This window comes from Somniosus microcephalus, chromosome 8 (genome assembly GCF_052327205.1).
Source record: "Somniosus microcephalus isolate GS21.2 chromosome 8, FLI_Smic_1.0, whole genome shotgun sequence".
Classification (NCBI taxonomy): Eukaryota; Metazoa; Chordata; class Chondrichthyes; order Squaliformes; family Somniosidae; genus Somniosus; species Somniosus microcephalus.
This window is the reverse complement of record NC_140994.1, coordinates 67,993,712-68,012,051: the sequence shown is the minus strand read 5'-3', so window position 1 is coordinate 68,012,051 and position 18,340 is coordinate 67,993,712. Positions and strand designations below refer to the sequence as shown.

At 47.2% G+C, this 18,340-nt stretch overlaps 2 pseudogenes; one reads left to right on the top strand and one right to left on the bottom strand.

The window, feature by feature from the left end:
• Positions 1 to 2,313: 2,313 nt before the first annotated feature.
• LOC147113602 (interferon-induced protein with tetratricopeptide repeats 5 pseudogene) lies at positions 2,314 to 3,821 on the top strand (annotated as a pseudogene).
• A 3,168-nt stretch (positions 3,822 to 6,989) lies between these two features.
• Positions 6,990 to 9,241, bottom strand: LOC147113601 (large ribosomal subunit protein uL30 pseudogene; annotated as a pseudogene).
• Positions 9,242 to 18,340: the final 9,099 nt, after the last annotated feature.

The following is an 18,340-nucleotide window of genomic DNA, read 5'->3' as shown; positions in this document are numbered from 1 at the left end:
CGCACCCTCATCCCACTATCTCTGGCATCATTCACCTCTCTTATGAGGCATTCTACCTCCACCTGGCATTTTTCAATCTCTGGCTCCCGATTCTTGGCCTCTGTAACCTCCTCCCACACCCTCATCTTACCCTTCTTAACCCAGCCACCTATACCATAATAGGTCAGCTTACACACTGCCGCTAACTTCTGCAGGGCTACCCACAGACTGAAAGCAAGAAAAGCAAGAGCTGATCCTTTCTCCAGATCCAGACCACTTATCATATCAAAAACTGCCTCCAGTCCTGCCGCGGTCGCCAATTTGTAGGGGGGCATCCTTCACCTGGTTTACGGTAATTTACCTGGTCAGGCAGCCTTTGCCACTGCACTGTGACCAATTCCAATCAGCGGTTTCGAATCGCTAAACCCTCCTTCCAGTTCTGACTGGAGGAACTTATAATTAATGATATATTAAAAATGGACAAATGGTCTGGATGCAAGAAAGTCAAACTTTATTAAAACTAAAGAAACTACACCACACGATCAAAGTACTCACGGCAAAATTGCTTAACAGGGGAAGGCAGATGGCAAAAATGAGGGATAAATGGCTACAATGTTAACCTTACAGTCTTAGTAACATTTCCCTTAAATTACCACCCCTTTACTTCTGACTAGATTGTCTTGCTAGTGGGTCAGAAGCCTTGCTCACCTGCAGTCCAAAGAGTAAAAGAGAAGAGAGATGCTTCTGGGAAGCTATCTCTTATACCCATTTTTTGGGGGCCCGCCCAGATCTGATGTTTCTGGGTTAAAACAAAAGAGATCCAAACTGTCCACTTGTCTGGGATGGGTTTGGATAAAGTTGCAGTTTAAATGTGTCCATTGTCTGTGATGGCTTTCGAATAAAGCTGCAGTGGTTTGAATGTGTCCTCCCATTCATTTAAACGATTCCCCCTCAGTTTGGATGTGTCCACTTGATATACAAACAAATGCTAATAGCATTCAATTGCTTTATAAACAAAGCATTGTCCTGTGGTCATCTGGAACCACAATTGATTGACCGTCTTGAGTGCTTAGCAAACAAAGTCCCTTTGTTCATGCAGGCAGTTTCAAGCACTTGATCTTAGAGTCAACTTCAGTGAATGGATGGGTGTAAACAACCCAGTGTGCTTGCTGTCTGATGATTGGCTGATTCAAACAGGCTACTCCCCACTGTAAACAAACAGCTTGTAGGTTACCGGACCCGCCCAATACCACAGAGTGACTGACAGCTCGGGCTCCATTCAAACCCACTACAGGGCAGCGCTGAGCTTTTTCATATGCTAACAGCCTGTCTGTTTCATATGCTAACAGCCTGTCTGTCCTTTAAAATTCTGTTTCCATGAGGTCTGTTCAGCCATTTTTAACAGTCTAAAACTGAAGAGTACATCTTTTAATAAAATGTACAATCTTAAAGTGTGCGATTTACACAAAGTTCTTTGATTCCAGTGTCCAAGTGCTGCCCAGCTTACAAGCTTTTTAATGCAGCCTTTTCTGGTTCTGGATATGATTTAAAACATTGTCCAACCCAGAGACAATTTAAATCACACAGGTCTTCGCCCACGATGTGGATTAATATTTCCCGATCTTCGGGGGCTGAGGGGATTTTGCGATCCCTACACTGTGTGGAAATGTTATGATGTCTGCAGTTAATTAAAAACATAGAACTTTCACAGCAAGGATGATATATCTCTACAGTATGGAGACATTTCCTTTTGTGTTGCCATAACCACCCCAGATATTAGTCTTGATGGTCAAAAACAGATGATGTAAGGGTATCGTAAGAGCAGAAACTGCGTAGACAAATGTGCTGTGAACGTAGCATTTTTATGATTGGAGTTTGGGTTTTGGGTGTAAGCCAGTGATTGGTTCAGGAGGACTCCATAGGTTTTGAAAGAGAGTAAGGTTACAGTGAGGGAATCTTAACAGCCACAATGGGTAGAAGATTTCAGAAAGAGTAGAAGATTTCAGGAAGAATCTATGAGACACCTGGGTGATGAAGAGAGATGAGAGACAAGAGACACAGGGTGCAGCTTACTCACAGTGCGGCTTCTACCCAGAGGATAATGGGGTAATATAAGTCTCAATTATTTTCTTTAAACTGTAACTCGAATACTGTAATGTATTAAGTTTTGCTTGTGCTGAATAAAGTTAAATCACTGTCCCCAATACGGGTCAACCTCGAACCATTTGGAACCAGGGTCCCTCTGGGATTTTATAAAGTACAGCCAAGATGTAGCAGCCACACCCTTTGTTTTTGCAGTGATTTTTGAAGAGGTCATCATTGTGAAGAGTATTCATGGTCAATGGGTCGAGTCGTCGGGAGAAGGCATTAGTTAAACAAACCGGAGGGGAGGGCAAGTCTCAGCTAGCACAGAAGGATTTGTTGAAAGAGAAGCTCGATCAGCTTCAATGTCACTTCACGTGGGGCCCACAGAAAGAAATAATTGACTTGGACAATATGAAGCAAAGATTGCAAGATTCAATACAGGCTGGTGTGAAATATCAAGCCATGTCTTACAACCATCTTGCGTTTGTAAACTGTCTGCAAGGCAACTGTGAAGAGGCAATTCAAAACTTAAAGGAAGCTGAAAAGATTCTGAGGGAGAATCATGAACATGAATTTGAAAGAAGAAGCATCATCACCTATGGAAACTATGCCTGGGTATATTATCACATGGGACAAGTGACAGAGGCCCAGTCCTACCTTGACAATCTGGAGATGATCTGTAACGATTTACTAATGGCTCTCGGTATACAGCACTAATACCTGAAGTATACGGGGAGAAGGGTTGGTCACTGTTGACTTCTGCTAGTCAATACTATGAAGAGGCAACAGAATGTTTTAAAAAGGCTCTGGAGGAAGATCCTGATAACACTGAATGGAATGTTGGTTATGCGACTGCTCTGTTTCGTCTGGAAGGGTTTTCTGGTACCCCAGAGAGCCATGAACCCAGTCAATGAAGCAGTTGCGCCGTGTGCTGGAGCTTGATCCAGATGACTCTGTAGCCATGGTGCTGTTGGCTCTAAAACTACAAGATTTCAAGCAAAAGGAGGAAGCTCTCAAATTAGTTGAACAAGCATTGCAGAAGTCCCCTGACCTTCCATATGTAACTCGTTATGCAGCAACATTTTTAAGAGAAGATGTGGAAAAAGCTGTGGGGCTGTTGATGAAAGCATTAGAAATTACCCCAAACTCTACCTTCTTACACCACCAAATAGGTCTGTGTTACAGAAACAAACTATTTCAACTGATCAAATACCCAGGCAGCAAAAACCCTCGCAATCCTGCTTTTCAACACAAAGCTGAGTTGATCAATAAATGCAAGTGCCATTTTGAAAAGGCATTTGAGCACCGCCTACGGACAACGATTCAGCCACAACTGGATTTTGCAGGAATGTTCTTGAAACAGTGAATATCCCAAAGCAGAGGAGATCTACAGCAATCTACTGAAATTGGAAGATATTCGTCCAGAAAATAAGCAGGCAATTTGTTTACAGGCTGGGTTATTTGAACTGCACCAGAAAAGATCTGAATCAAAGGCCATCGCCCATTTTCTGGAAGGACTGAAAGTCAAATATGACTCAATAGAACGGAAAAGGTGTCACAAAAACTTGGAGATGATAGCAGAAAGACTACTTTGCAGGTATCCAAGAGACAGCGAGGCCTTTGGTGTTCTTGGGTTCCTGCACCAGCTGGATGGGGAGAATTGTAAAGCTATTGAGTGCTTTGAAAAGGCCTTGAAGTTTGATCGTGACAATGAAGAATATCGAAGTGCTGTTTGTGAATTACACCTTTCTGTCTAGGTAACGCTGACTTTCCCAGCTGAAACTAAGCATTTGAAGGATGCATTAATATTCTCTGATCTATGAGCAGCTTTGGTCGCGTACTCGCTTCACTTATTATATTCTGCAGGCACTTTCTTTTGAATGAGCATTTTACTCGTGTGTATAATTTTCAAACAATAATCTTATTGTAATTATTCTATATCCCTGTGCTTCATTCAAGAATATTAACTTCACTGGTGCACTAAGCAAATATCCTTGGCCCTTTTGCTATGTGTGAAAAGAAACAAAATAATGTGTTTTGGGGGGGAATTAGAGTTAATTGTGCCAATGGGACAGAGCCACAATAGTTGTTTATGAATTATAAGAACTGCTTTTAAACAATATTAAACATTACTTGGGCCCGATTTTAACTCTTAGATGGGTTTTGGGTGGGTGAGTGGCGAGGGGAGTGGGAAACTCGCCCGTTGCTGTAGATATCAGGCCCGAGGGTATTTCAATCCTGAACTTCATTATCGTCCCTTCAGTCCACTTCCCGCCCATACGGCATTCAGGTAGCTGCGTTGAAGGAGGTTCTGGGAGGATCGCTTGGCCGGAAGGAGCGGAACATAGGGAGTGCGGGGCAGGGGAGGCCTAAACTTTCATTTTGGGGCCTGGCGGGACTTTGCTGCACAAAGGAAATTAAAACACACCCTTTGACATCCTGGTTCTGTTCAGAGCTGCTTCGGCCTGTTGGAAAAGCTGCAGCCAGAGTTGACATCGCAGCCTGGGCCCGATGACATCACCAGACGTGTGTCAGTGAGGACCCCGCCCACTTTGCTTAGCCCAATTTCTGCCAAGTGGGTAGGTTTAAAATCATCACAGGAAGTTCTAGATAACTAGGTAGACGGACATATATATGTAAAATAGGAGTTTTAGTGTGATCTGTTTAGGGTGTTTTAACAGCAATTTATGCAAAGTAATATAATTGGAGGTGAAATAAGCTTCAGTGCACTCTGAGCATGTGACTTTGTGGCCTAGAAATTCGTTTCGGGCGATGGCTCAAAACAGGCGGTATCGGATCGGCCGCCCATTATACACAGCGCCTGATATTCAGCTCCACTGCAGTCAATGCAACTGAATATCAGGCACAGCATCTAACAGGCGAACCATCCAACACCGCCTGTTTAGAGCCACCACCTGAGATGAATTTCTAGTCTGTTCTATTTTTATGGTAATTACGGTGTATAAAAGTATCCAATCCAGCCCATAGAGAGTGTTATAAAACCACACTGCCGTCCTATCTTTCACTTGCTGCCTCTTCACAAAAAATTCCATCAGGTGAATGGCTTTCCATCTGTAACAGCTGAGAAAGGGCCAACGACCACTGCAGGTCCTTCAAATACATCATCACCTTGATCCTGTTGTTCTGAAGCTTTGCTGACAGACGATTGGACTCCCATCCAGAGCGTTCATTCGGATCTCAGCCTCTGTCACTGGGAGTCTCCCTGCCCTGTAACTTGTCAGCTGCACCAGCTCTTCATCAAACCTTCCGAGACCCTCGTTGGCCAACACAGAGCAGCTTGGACAATACCCGGGAAAGTCCATTTTCCAGAGACTGTCACCATCTCGGTAAAGGGAAACGCAGTTGAGGGATGAAGGCTAAAGGATATAAAAATAGGTTAAAATGGGTTGAAAAGAATAAAACACAATGGCTGCAGACACTGATTTTCCAAAAAGAGATTTCAATTGTAATTGTAATATCAGAGATTGAATATTAAAATAACCAATAAAATGAAACTGTGGCTAAGATATAATTTGTGTTGTTGATCTGTGAGAATGCGGACAGTTAGTGTGGTGCTGTAGGTATTCATGTTGACCTCTCGGGACGAATGCCTACTAAATAATTTAGTTCAAGTTCGGATGAATAATCACTAAGTTGTTTAGTAACTGGAACTGACGAAATACAACAGGTAAGCTGGCTTTATACAGGAGCAATGCGAGATAGGTCTTACCCTGACAGGGACTCCACGAGGACTGAGTCCATAGTCCTCGGGAGAGCGTGATGACATCATCACGCTTAGTCACGTTTTCCCGCTCTCCGGATGTCATGTGACTGCGTTGTGACGCTAGCGCGTTGGCCCGCACTTGGGGCGGTCATGTGACCCGCGCCGATACGTCGGCGCGTTCACCCGGTGCGGAGGCTAGCCATTGAGGCCGAAGTCGCGACCGCGGTAGCAGGAGCTGGAGGCCGAGCTGAGCCGGCGCTTGCCGCGGGGGATCGCGTCGCTCATGTCTGCCAGCCAATGCGGCCGAAGTCGCGGTAGGCCGGGCTGTGCCGGCGGCTGTCACGCGTACGTCACGCAATGCGTGATGTGACGTCAGCGCGCTAGGGCGCGTCTTATAGGGGCAACGGCCCCCACAGGTAAGTTAAAGGGGCAATGGCCCAAACAGGTAAGTAATACACGTACAGCTAGGTTAAAGTGAATTATATACATTATATATATGTGTAAGGGACACCCAGCGGAACCGCCACATGCGCCCCCCCAGAATTCGCTTCAATAAAAGTCCAAAGATGAGATGGCCTGACGAGCAGTTGGTCTCAGTGGGCGTGCTGTCTCGACTTGGCGGGCGAGGTCTGAAGATGCTAGTCGTCAGCGGATCCTTACGCACGTCATGGCGAATAAAACGTATCCGTCAGGTGAAGGACCGTGGAAACGTACGAAACAGCAGGCCATGTCAGAGTGACTGGCAGGTCGGGCGGACGCGGGCGATCGCTCTGTTGATGGTAGAAATCCTTGTTCTGACGAACTCTGCAGGAACGCCAACCAGGCGATCCAGAAGGACTTTACGGGCGAGGTTGGTGAACTCGCCGACAGGTGAGCATAATCGTTGGGAGCCTGGCATGCACAGAATGGTGGGTACCATCGTGCTACGACGATTGCACAACGGAGAGTGAGCCGTTGCTATGCAGAGCAGTGCTCGGTGCGGACTGCAACTTTCACGTGGCCGATCGCGGCCGCGGGCTGTCTGTTGGACCCATCCTCGATTTTTGCTGCGTCAGTAGATGTTTACATTTGTTAAGGGGGAATGGGCGGCCGCAGCGAGCGAGTGGCTGAAAAACAGCATCGGCATGTAACGGGCTAGAATGGCAAATGTCGGCCCGCGTCAAGTGCTGTCCAAGTGTCGGAGTTGGAGACGGGCAGGCCCTTAGTTCCTAGTTCTGATCATTCTGTTGATTCGGTCTTTTCTGTTACCAGCAGCACCACCCTCAACAAAAGGTATTGTCTTTTCGTTCATGCCACCACGTGGCGAGGACAGTTTGAAGGGCCACAAGACATCGTTGGCCATGTTGAAGTTCTTACCGACTGTGTAGATCCCATGGATCAGATCGCCAATACAAATTATGTCATACTTTCCAAGCTGCTTTGCAATCGAGGCATTGGCAGTGAAAGCGATACGCTGGTGTTGGATCTGTTGAAACCACGTTTGTAAATCAATTCACGGACAGACTTCAGATTTGGATATTCCCATGTAATGTATGGCTCTGCAATACGGAGCATGTTGATTGAAGCTTTATTCGTTTTTGAATTTCAGATGCTTCGAAGTGGGAAGGAGCGTTTAGGATGATAGTAGGGCTAAAAGGTTCACTGACCTGTGTTGAGCCGCATTTTTTCGAATCCTCATCACTGATGGGAATGACCGAATCGAGTTCTTCATGAGGAAGGCAATTAGAAAAGCCACTGTCCACAGGGTGACGCAACAATTTTACCTCGAGTGCCCCTGCCAAAGCGTTTGAAACGAAAAACTGGCGAGGCAGCAACATTGAGGAAGCGATTGAGCAACGGGGTGTGCATCTTGAGCACCGTCTATGAATCTTGCCCTACTTGTCTGTTGAGGACTGGGCAATCAATCACACGCATATCAAAGGCAGATCCTAAAAAGGATGGTTTGTGAGTCTTGTTGGCTGTAGTGATGGTGTAAGGAGGCTGAGCTGCGGATTCATCGCAATATTTCCCAAACAAGCCAACCGGAAGGATTCACTGAGCGAGACTGCTACGTAGACGCTCTTTTGGGCAATTAACGTTCCGAGTGTGTCTTCCGAAGAAAATGGTCACCGTCATTGCATTAAGTCTCTGAGAGGCTTCCGGGAACGCCATTTTAAACAGTAGAGCGGACAGAAGTCATCGGTGATGTCTCATCTCAACATTACGTTCAAATCTGTGCCTTGCGGTGCAAAAGGAACTGGAAGTTAACTAAGCGGACGAGGAAACATTTGTTATTTGTCAATTGACGTGCAGCTGTGCTTCAAATCCTTGATGGGTACAGCTTCGCACGAATCCTGTGCCCCCTAGCCCTGGTAGGCAGGTTACTGCTGGACTTGGCACGGACCATGCCACTGTTTGAATGAGCACGAGTCTTGTGTGGTTTACCACCAGGAGTGACAGTGCTGTTCTTTGCTTTGTAGACGTAGGCACCTCTCGTGCCCAGGTAAAGGTCAGTTTCAGCGCGGCAAGAAACCCCCTCAATCTGCAGGAGAGCAGTGTGCTCTCTTTGGTTGCATATATAGCCAGTAAACGCAGTTTTGCAGAACATATGGATATTACAAGTCCTGATATCAGTAATGAAACCGTAGAAGGAATAGTAACCTGCTTTCGGTAGGTTTTCTTTCACTGTTCCTGTAGGAAGGCTATTCGCTCGGCTCTTCTCAGGTCGTTAAAATCAGAGTGCAGGTTTTCGACCTTCTGTAGCTTAAAACCTGTTTCTAGCACGTGCTCTATGGAGAGGAATCGCTTCCGGACCCTTGTGCTGATGGACCAGAGAAAGGGTGGGACAGACCGGGTCGTCGTCGCGGTCGGTGGGGGGAAACTGCCGGAAGGGCGGCAACGCTGCTTGTCGTTTCTGTTGACTTAGTGAAACTACTGCCGAGAAGGCGGCACGCTTCTCTTACTCGCCGGCAAGTATGATAGGTAACACAACCAGCAGGCCGACGGGCTGGTGCGTCGTCGGCGGGGAACGAGTCTTCGTGTTGCACGAGGGGTGGAGCCTCATGGCTTGCGAGGGATGGGTCCTCGAGGTTTGCGAGGGGTGGGTCCTCGTGGTTCGCGAGGGATGGGTCCTTGCGTTTCAAGAGGAGCGAGTCCTCGTGTTTGGGGAGGAGCGAGTCCTCGTGGTTCGCGGGGGTGAGTCCTCGTGGTATCCCCGCCGGGCGCGCTCCGACCTTGTGGGCCCGAACATGCTGTACCCCGCGCTTGGAGAGATTTATACTTGCTGTTGCGTTGGACATATGGGCAGACAACCCGCATGGCGGTAGAAAAGTTGAACACGGGAGCAGTAAGCAAATGCGTGGTCTGCTCCGCGTCGATGGTCCCGGCGAACTGGGCTTCTACCTTGCCAAAGCACGAGGGTGGTAGTTTCTCCCTGAAGTGTGGCAGCGACATCAAAATGGCTGGTGCTTCCATGGTGTGCTTCTTTTGCGAAAAACGTTCGCAAAATCGAGGTCCGGCTGTTTTTTTGTCCATGAAAAATGTGATCATCTCCAGGCTGTGCTGCCCTTGCGAATACGTTCACAAAAACGGCGTCGCCAGGTTCAGGCTGTGTGCTTCCTCCGTGAAAACCATCCACGGAGTCGGTTGTTCGTCGTCTGTGAAGACGAGGTTCAGGATGCGCGTTTCTTCTGTGAAAAACGTTCACGGATACGGGGTCACCAATTGTAGTGTAGGAATTGATGAGCGCCCGTACTCACGTCGTTGGAGGTGTTGTTGGCTGCGCTTCGGCTGTGAAAAACGTTCACGGTCTCGGGGTCACCAATTGTAGGTATTCGTGTTGACCTCTCGGGATGAATGCCTGCTAAATAATTTAGTTCGAGTGCGGATGAATAATCACTAAGTTGTTTATTAACTGGAACTGATGAAATACAACAGGTAAGCTGGCTTTATACAGGAGCAATGCGAGATAGGTCTTATCCCGACGGGGACTCCACGAGGACTGAGTCCATAGTCCTTGGGAGAGCGTGATGACATCATCACGCTTAGTCATGTTTTCCCGCTCTTCGGATGTCATGTGACCGCGTCCTGACGCTAGCGGGTTGGCCCGCGCTTGGGGCGGTCACGTGACCCACGCCGATATGTCGGCGCATTCACCCGGTGCGGAGGCTGGCCATTGAGGCCGAAGTCGCGACCGCGGTAGCAGGAGCTGGAGGCCGAGCTGAGCCGCCGCTTGCCGCGGGGGATCGCATCGCTCATGTCTGCCAGCCGATGCGGCCGAAGTCGCGGTAGGCCGGGCTGTGCCGGCGGCTGTCACACAATGCGTGATGTGACATCAGCGCGCTAGGGCGCGTCTTAAAGGGGCAACGGCCCCCACAGGTAAGTTAAAGGGGCAATGGCCCAAACAGGTAAGTAATACACGTACAGCTAGGTTAAAGTGAATTATATACATTATATGTGTAAGGGACACCCGGTGGAACCGCCACAGTGCAAGATATTTTCTGACAGTCGGTAATGTTTATGGCCTCTTGCCACCATTTGGTGAACGGCAATTCATACATTTCATCTTGGCCAACACAGAGCAGCGTGGGTAAAAGCTGAGAAGAAGACCATTTCGTGGAGACTGTCGCCATCTCGGCTAAAGGAAGGCACAATAGAGGGAGGAAAGCTAAGAGGATAAATGAGTTTCAAAATAATTAAAACTTTATCAGTACAGACACAGATTTTGCCAACAGAAGTCATACACGCCAATGAGACTTGCCTCCTGGAACCCAGACTGGAATGATCCTCTGCCAATGAGGATTGTTTCTAATCCATCATTTATCTATTCGGCAATTTTTAAAAGAAAATGTAAGATTCATTGAAACGTTTTTTTTCCTTCTAGTAATTGATCCTCTGCTTTTGTTGAGAAAAAGAAGTTCTAAAATATAACAAAGTAATCAATTCCCAAAGGGAAATAGTAAGTAATTTGCAATAAAATTGAACAAAGGTTCCTTCCTCTTTCGTGAAAATATTAAAAGCAAATCCAATGCCCGAGCTCATAGAATCCAAGATACACAAAAATGCACCGAATTAGTTGTTAAAAAACATTTTGGACTTCTCATCCTTCTTGGGGGCTGTTGAAGGAAGACAGGATTGGACATTGGTGTGGTGTACCACATAGTCAAATGCCCTGCTACAGTCGATGCTCTCCACATCAATAATGGACACCTGGGTGAGGTACTGGAGGGCGACCAGTGCCCATGGCACTGTACCCCACTAGGGAGTCAACACCTTTAAGGAGAGGAGGGAAGTGCAGCAAGTAACCGAGAAAACGGGTAAGGAACAAAAACCTTTCTGGTTACTGTGTGCTTCCAGGCCCCAGGATGTTTTTTCTGGCACTGGACAGGCATCGTATCCACCTCTAACCCACAGGTGACTGCTGAGGTGTTCTGGAAAACTTACACATTCACACAAAAGTGCAGAGCAACAGTTGGAGTGAGAGCCACAATGTGATACGATTGTTGACTTCCTCAGTAGGTCATGTATAGTTGACTGGGCAGTGTGATTCCCTTGTGGCAGCATTACCCCTGGTGGAAGGAGTCACATGTCATTCAGTGGGGTCTAGCATTGCCTGCACCTCAAGAGGGAACTACACACATTCTCAAATTCTGATCCACCATATTGTACATCCACCTAACTGAGGATATCCTGCTCTTTCTCTATTACTCTTACCTTGAAGATTCACCTGCTGTTCCTCTGCTGCTACATTAGTTTGTTGATGTCTGAGGCTTTGCTTTTAACTTTACAATTCAGCAATTGGATTGCAAAGAGGCAAAGAGTTGCTGGTGAAGATGCAAACCTTCAACTGATGGAACCCCATTTTCTGGTCGTGTCCTTGGCGTGGTCAGCAGGGTAGTGCCAATGTAGTCACAGATTGTAGGTGAATGGTGCTGCTCACCATTGCTGATAGCACCTGTTCTCTACCAAACAAGTGTTCAATACTATGATATGTCAGTTGCCTTATATTTGGCTTGGTAGTTTGTATTATAATTGTTTAAAATGGCAGTGTGGAAATAGGCGCCATGAGAGAAGGGGTAATGTTCTGTTGATCAAGAATTAGTTAACACAAAGATTCCTTGGACCCAAAATGTGCTGGTAGATGCAACCTGGCATAAGTGTCAAAGTGCATGGGGGGGTCGGCCACAAACAGCGTGTTTTTATCACAGAAATCACAGAAACCCCACAGTGCAGATAAAGGCCATTTCGGCCCATCAAGCCTGCACCGACACATATCCCACCCGATCCCCGTAACCCCTACACCAACACATATCCCACTGGGGGAGGTGGGGGGGTGGTCACACACCTTCAGCAGAAGATATTTAGTGTGGCACAAGTGGCCAGTTAGGGAATGGGATCTGGACACCGTGAGAAAGGCAAAAGCCACCCATGACTCCTTTTGTATGGGGGACATTTTGAAAAAAAAATCTGTTCATCTTCAGGGATGCAGGCTTCAGTCTTGGCCTGAACCTGCTCTTCTTCAAAATAGTGCCATGGGTTCTTTTACACCCACCTTAGAGGGCAATCGGGGCCTCACTTTAACATCTCATCTGAAAGACGGCAACTCGGACAGTGCAGGGATGAAAACCTCTGCCTGTATCCATGGGTGTTGAAGTTAGTGGCACAGCCTGTCCAGCCTGAACGCCCTCTGTTGCTCCTCTTCACCCAGGAAGCAGAGGTAGAGTCGAACCTCTGATCAGAAACCCATTCTGTCCTGTCTGAAGGGGCCGGGGGTACACGGAGGGAAAGTTGACTGGACATGGGCAAATGTTGGGCAGGCAGATGGTAAAGTAGTTGTAAGGTGCAAAGCCCACAATCCCCCAAACTTCTGTAAGGCTTTGAAATGTGCGCTTAGCTCTCTAAATGTACCTGTGCCGAGGAATCCTGGATGCTGCTTTATGTCAGACCAATTGCTTCTGAGTGCGGAAGAGGTAGTAAGGACAGAGACTTTGCAAATGACATCACCAAGGGGTTGGCACTTTAGACGACGACAGGAGATGTTGGTGGATAATTGGGACCTGAAAAATTTCAACGTAACAGATCCCTGTCCCATTTACCACCCACTCTGCCCAATACCAGCCCAAAATTTCTGATCTCCTTAAACAACAGCATGGACCAGTTGGGCCAAATGGCCTGTTTCTGTGCTGTACTTTCTATATAATTCTATGTAAAATTAGTCAATAGTCAGCAGGAAATCTAGGCCTAGGTGCAGACAGGATTTACACCGAATCATGCAGAAATTACAAAACAGAAACAAGCCATTCAACCTAACAGGTCCATGTTGGTGTTTCATCCTCCACATGAGTAATTGTCCTAATCCCATCTCTCCACCCAATTACCACATCCCTTTATTCCCCTTTCCTTCAATCACTGATCTAACCTATCCTGGTAGTGCATTCCGCAGCCTCACAACCCTCTGTGTAAAAAAGCTTCTCCTGCTCCCTGTCCTAAATCTCTTATATTTAACATTAGGTTTATGTCCACTTGTTCTAGATCCCTCAACCTCTAGATACAGTCAGTTTCAATCTACTCTGTCCCATCCTTTCATAATTTTAAAATTCCTCTATCAAATGTCCCCGTAATCCTCTAATTAATGAAAACAGTCCCAAATTTGTCGCTCATCTGTAGTGCTGACTATACTTGAATAGTCTGCTCATTAACCTTTCATAAAGCACCTTCCACGACCTCAGGATGTCTTAGGCGGCAGCACTAAACAGACCACAGCGCATCGGCACTCCGCCCAATTGTCCTCTCCATTGAAGATGGGCTAAAGTTTGGCCACATGTCTGTCAATGTGCGTGCTCCTTCAACAGACCTCTGTAAGGCTACTTCTCTGGTTGCACAGGATGGCACAGATCTGAACTGGATTACAGCTCAGGACATTACAAGCTCTGGACACAGGAGTATGGAGGGAATATCGAAGGTGAAGTTGAAGACCACCCCATAGCTCGGGACTAGTATCATCCAACTCTTATGCCTGGTTCCTCTTTTGACTTATTCCCACACAGCCATATACCCAACCACACAAACGTCACACACAGTTAATATCCTGTGATGCAAACTCCATTTCCCTCCCCAGTCTGTGCTTCAGCTGAAGTCTTGTAAAACTTCGGCTCTTCTGCGGTAACACCGCTGTTAAATACCCCATTAAAAGTTAGATCCTTTGGATGAGGTGCAACTGGGGTTTGAACCACATATTTACAGTTAAACCAAGTTTATGGCCCTGAAAAACTAATTTTAATTTTAAGTGTCAAATTCATCCATTTTATTGACAATTAAAATTTTAAAGAAACTTTAAAAAAATGATTTAAAAAAAAGTTTTTCATTATTTCAGGTTTGCCTTTTCCCCGTGTGAGAGCCCAATCTTTGGTTTACTCTCTCACATTTTTAAAAAGTTAGAATCAAAGGAGCTTACCCACCTCCTGATTCGATGTCTGTGAGAATTCAGCCTCTTTTTTAACCTCCATTCTTTTTTTAACTGCATGTGGACGGGTTTCACACAATTCGTGAAACCCGGCAGTTATAGCAAGGCAGGGACTGCTGGATCCAGGAGATAAGTGCCTTTATACCTACCTCCCGGATCCAGGGTCCCTACCTAACCCACCGCCGCGATCGGAGACCCCCTCACAAGGCCTCCGATCACCCCTTCAGGCCTCAAGTCCCCCGCCCACAGGTGATGCTGAGACCGGACACAATATTCCGTTGGTCGGTCACGATCTACCCTTCAAACCACCCCCATCATCTGGCCCCAATCCTCTGTCTCCCCCCTCCCCCCCGATCATCTGCCTGAACCCCGATCCTCTACCAAACCCCAATAGTCTGCACAACTCCCGATCCCCTCTCCCCCCCTGCATGATCATCTGCCCGTCCTTCGATCACCTCTCCCCCCCCAAATGTCTGCCTGGCCACCCCCCAATCCTCTCTCCCCGCACACCCTGATCCATTTAACGCCCCGGCCCCCACGTGAACCCTCCGTTCCTCCTCTGTGCAGTTTAAGGCCTACCTGCCCGCAGCCAGCCAGCCTCTCAATCTGGCCTCCTGGGTTTCCCGATAGCCTCGGAGCCCCCCCACCAACCCCAACCCCAACCCCAACCCCAACCCACCTTCCTCCACAGAATTCCAGCCTATAAGAGGGAAAAAGAGTCCCTGATTAATTCCCACCACCTGAATACAATGAGCGCCCAATTGCTGTACACCACTTGAATACAATTAACAATACATACACTAAAAAAGGAAAACAACCCAGTACTAAATAACAACAGAAAATGCTGGAAAAACTCAGCAGGCCAGGCTACATCTGTGGAGAGAGAAACAGAGTCAACGTTTCAGGTCGAAACCCTTTGTCAAGACTGAAAAAGCACAGGAAATGAAACAAATTAAAAGGCCAGTTTGGGAGCTGGGAGAGAACAAAAGAGAAGTGAAGAGACATTAAGAGGTATTCAAAACGAGACAAGATGGTGATAGTGTTGTGTATGTACCTTTAAGGGAATAACTGGTCTCAGACGGCAGTACCGGCAGTGACCACCCCTGTATAAAAGGCCCTAGCAGGCCTCTGTAGTTTTGGTTTCCAGGTTGTCTCCATTCAGTAAAGACTTGTTACAATCAACTCCTGCAGTCCGTGTCTCAATTATACACAGACATAATACTGGCAACGAGTAAGAAACGAACTAACCTGTAACTCGGCAGCACCTCAGACGACGTTATTGAAGGTCGGAGCCAGAAGAAAAAAAAAAATCCAAAGAAACTCGAGAAACGGGCGTCGACCGTGGGCAACCGCCCTCCAAATCATCGAATTGAAAAGTTGCAGGAGAGACTGTCGAGAGCCAGGCTTGCTTCTCCAGTCTGTGGGTTCCCAGCTAACCGGGCTAGTGGCAGGTAGTGCACTGATCCTTCCTGGGCTGCGGTGGGCTAGAGCTCGATCGGGTGGCTCTGCAACGGGGCCGGGCAGCGAGTCGGGAAGCAAAGAGAGAGAGAGGGTGGGGCACACAGGGCGCGGCCGGTGCTTCGAACCCGGGCAGCGTTCAGACCTAAGAAGAGGGAGGGAAGTGTCCCAGAGGGTCCGCTCCACGACAGGAACGGTTCTTCAATTAACGGAGCAAATATTGAAGCGCGATAGAAAAATAAAAATACCGCGGAGAGCGGCGTTGGCAGCAGTGATCGGGGAAGCGCGAAGACCATAGGGCGTCACCATTACAGGATAGTAAAATAAATATAATCGCCAGCAACAGCACTGGCAGCAGCGGCAGCGGCGGGAAAGCGCGGGAGGCGCCATCTTAACTCGGCGGGGAAGAAGGAAAAGCGCGGGAGGCGCCATCTTAGATTTTCAAGATGCGAAAGACTGGCGATATCACTGCCTTCGATAATGCAATAGAAGACTGGACCACGTATGTGGAAAGAGTCGAGGTATATTGCGAGGCAAACGAAATAGCCGATGAGAAAAAGGCATCGGTATTGCTAAATTTAATGGGCGCAAGAACGTACGGCCTATTGCGGGACCTGATTACTCCAGCCAAACCGAAGGTGAAGAGTTTTAATGAAATTGTTGCTATCCTACAGGAACACCTAAATCCTACACTGCTGCTGATAGCAGAAAGATTTAAATTCCACAGGAGAAATCAGCATAAAAATGAGAGCAATGCTGATTACCTTAAGGAACTATGCAAGCTATCAAAGCACTGCCAGTTCGGAGCAGGACTGGCAGATACATTACGGGACAAATTTGTCTGTGGACTCCTGAGTGAAGGAACCCAGAAGAGGTTACTCTGAGAGAAAGAGCTGACGCTAGATAAAGCTTTCAGCGTGGCAGTATCGTACGAAGCAGCAGCAAGGGGAGCTGCGGAAATACAACAAAAGCCACAGGAATACGGCACCCACGAAATGACACGGGGATTTACAAAATGTTATCGCTGCGGCAGAACAAACCATGACCAGAAGGACTGCTGGTCCAAGGACAAAATATGCAGGCAATGCGGAAAGATGGGACACATTGCACGAGTTTGCAGGTCTGGGAAGAAGACCAATGACAACAAAAAGGCTACTAAGGAACCGTACAGGAAAGTACAAAAGATGACGGACAGTAGTTCCGAAGACCAGATGAGCGATAGTGAATCCGGGAACAAGAGACTAAGCTGTCTCAAACATCACAACGTAATCGCAAAAGAGGATCACCGAACCATTTGGGTCACCCTCACGATAGCAGGGTCCCAAGTCAAAATGGAATTGGATACAGGATCAGCTCTAACCATCATGAATCGACGAGACTATGAGCAGCTATTCTCACACATACCCTTGAGAGAGACATCCATTGTCTTGAGGATGTATACGGGGCAAAAAGTATACCCCAGAGGAAAAATAAGGGTGCCTGTCGAATACAACGGCAAGAAAATACGGAAATTGTATCTCTACATTCTGCAAGATGGTGGACCACCGTTATTGGGACGTGAATGGATCAGAAAGATAAGTTTAGACTGGCACTCCATTCAGGCACTGACGGTGGCTGGTAAAAAGGATGACGACGTCACTCCTGGACGATTGTCAACAATCTTAGCTGACGCCAAAGAGGTATTTCAACAAGAACTGGGCACTCTTAAAGGCGTAACCGCCTCGATAAAAATAGAGGAGAATGCAATTCCCAAGTTTTTCAAAGCAAGACCGGCACCATATGCAATTCGCCCAGCCGTTGAGGCAGAGCTGGAGAATCTGGAGAATGCAGGCGTGTTATCTAAGGTAGACTGGAGCGAGTGGGTGACACCCATCGTTCCTGTCATGAAAAAAACGTTAAACAATAAGTCTGAGGAGCCAAGGAAGGTTCGCATCTGTGGGGACTTCAAGGTGACGGTGAACCCAGTCCTTCACACAGTACAATATCCTCTTCCAAGGATAGAAGATATCTTCGCCTCACTATCTGGAGGGAAGCGTTTTACAAAAATTGACCTAGCACAAGCATATTTGCAGATGTAGGTTGAAGAATCCTCTAGGAAGTATCTCACGATAAACACTCACAAAAGGTCTTTACCAGTATAATCGACTGGTATTCGGAGTAGCATCAGCTCCGGCGATATGGCAAAGAGTGATGGAACAAGTCCTGCAAGGGATTCCGGGGACTCAGTGTTACTTGGACGACATCCTAGTGACAGGTGAAGATGACAGTGAACACCTTGCCAACCTAGAGCAGGTGCTCACTAGACTATGTGAACATGGGCTACGAGCCAATCGCCCCAAGTGCGAGTTTTTTAAGAAACAGATATCGTATTGTGGCCACGTGATTGATGAAGAGGGGTTACATAAGTCCCCTGACAAAATTGAAGCGGTAATTAAGGCTCCAGCGCCTGAAAATGTGCCGCAACTGAGGTCATTCCTCGGATTGGTGAATTACTACCATAAGTTTTTGCCAAATTTGTTCACAATTCTGCATCCACTGAACGCCCTACTACGAATGGGAGTAGCATGGAAATGGAGCGATGAATGCAAGCGGGCCTTTCAGAAAAGGACCTAATCACTTCAAGAGAAGTATTGGCTCACTACAACCCATCACGA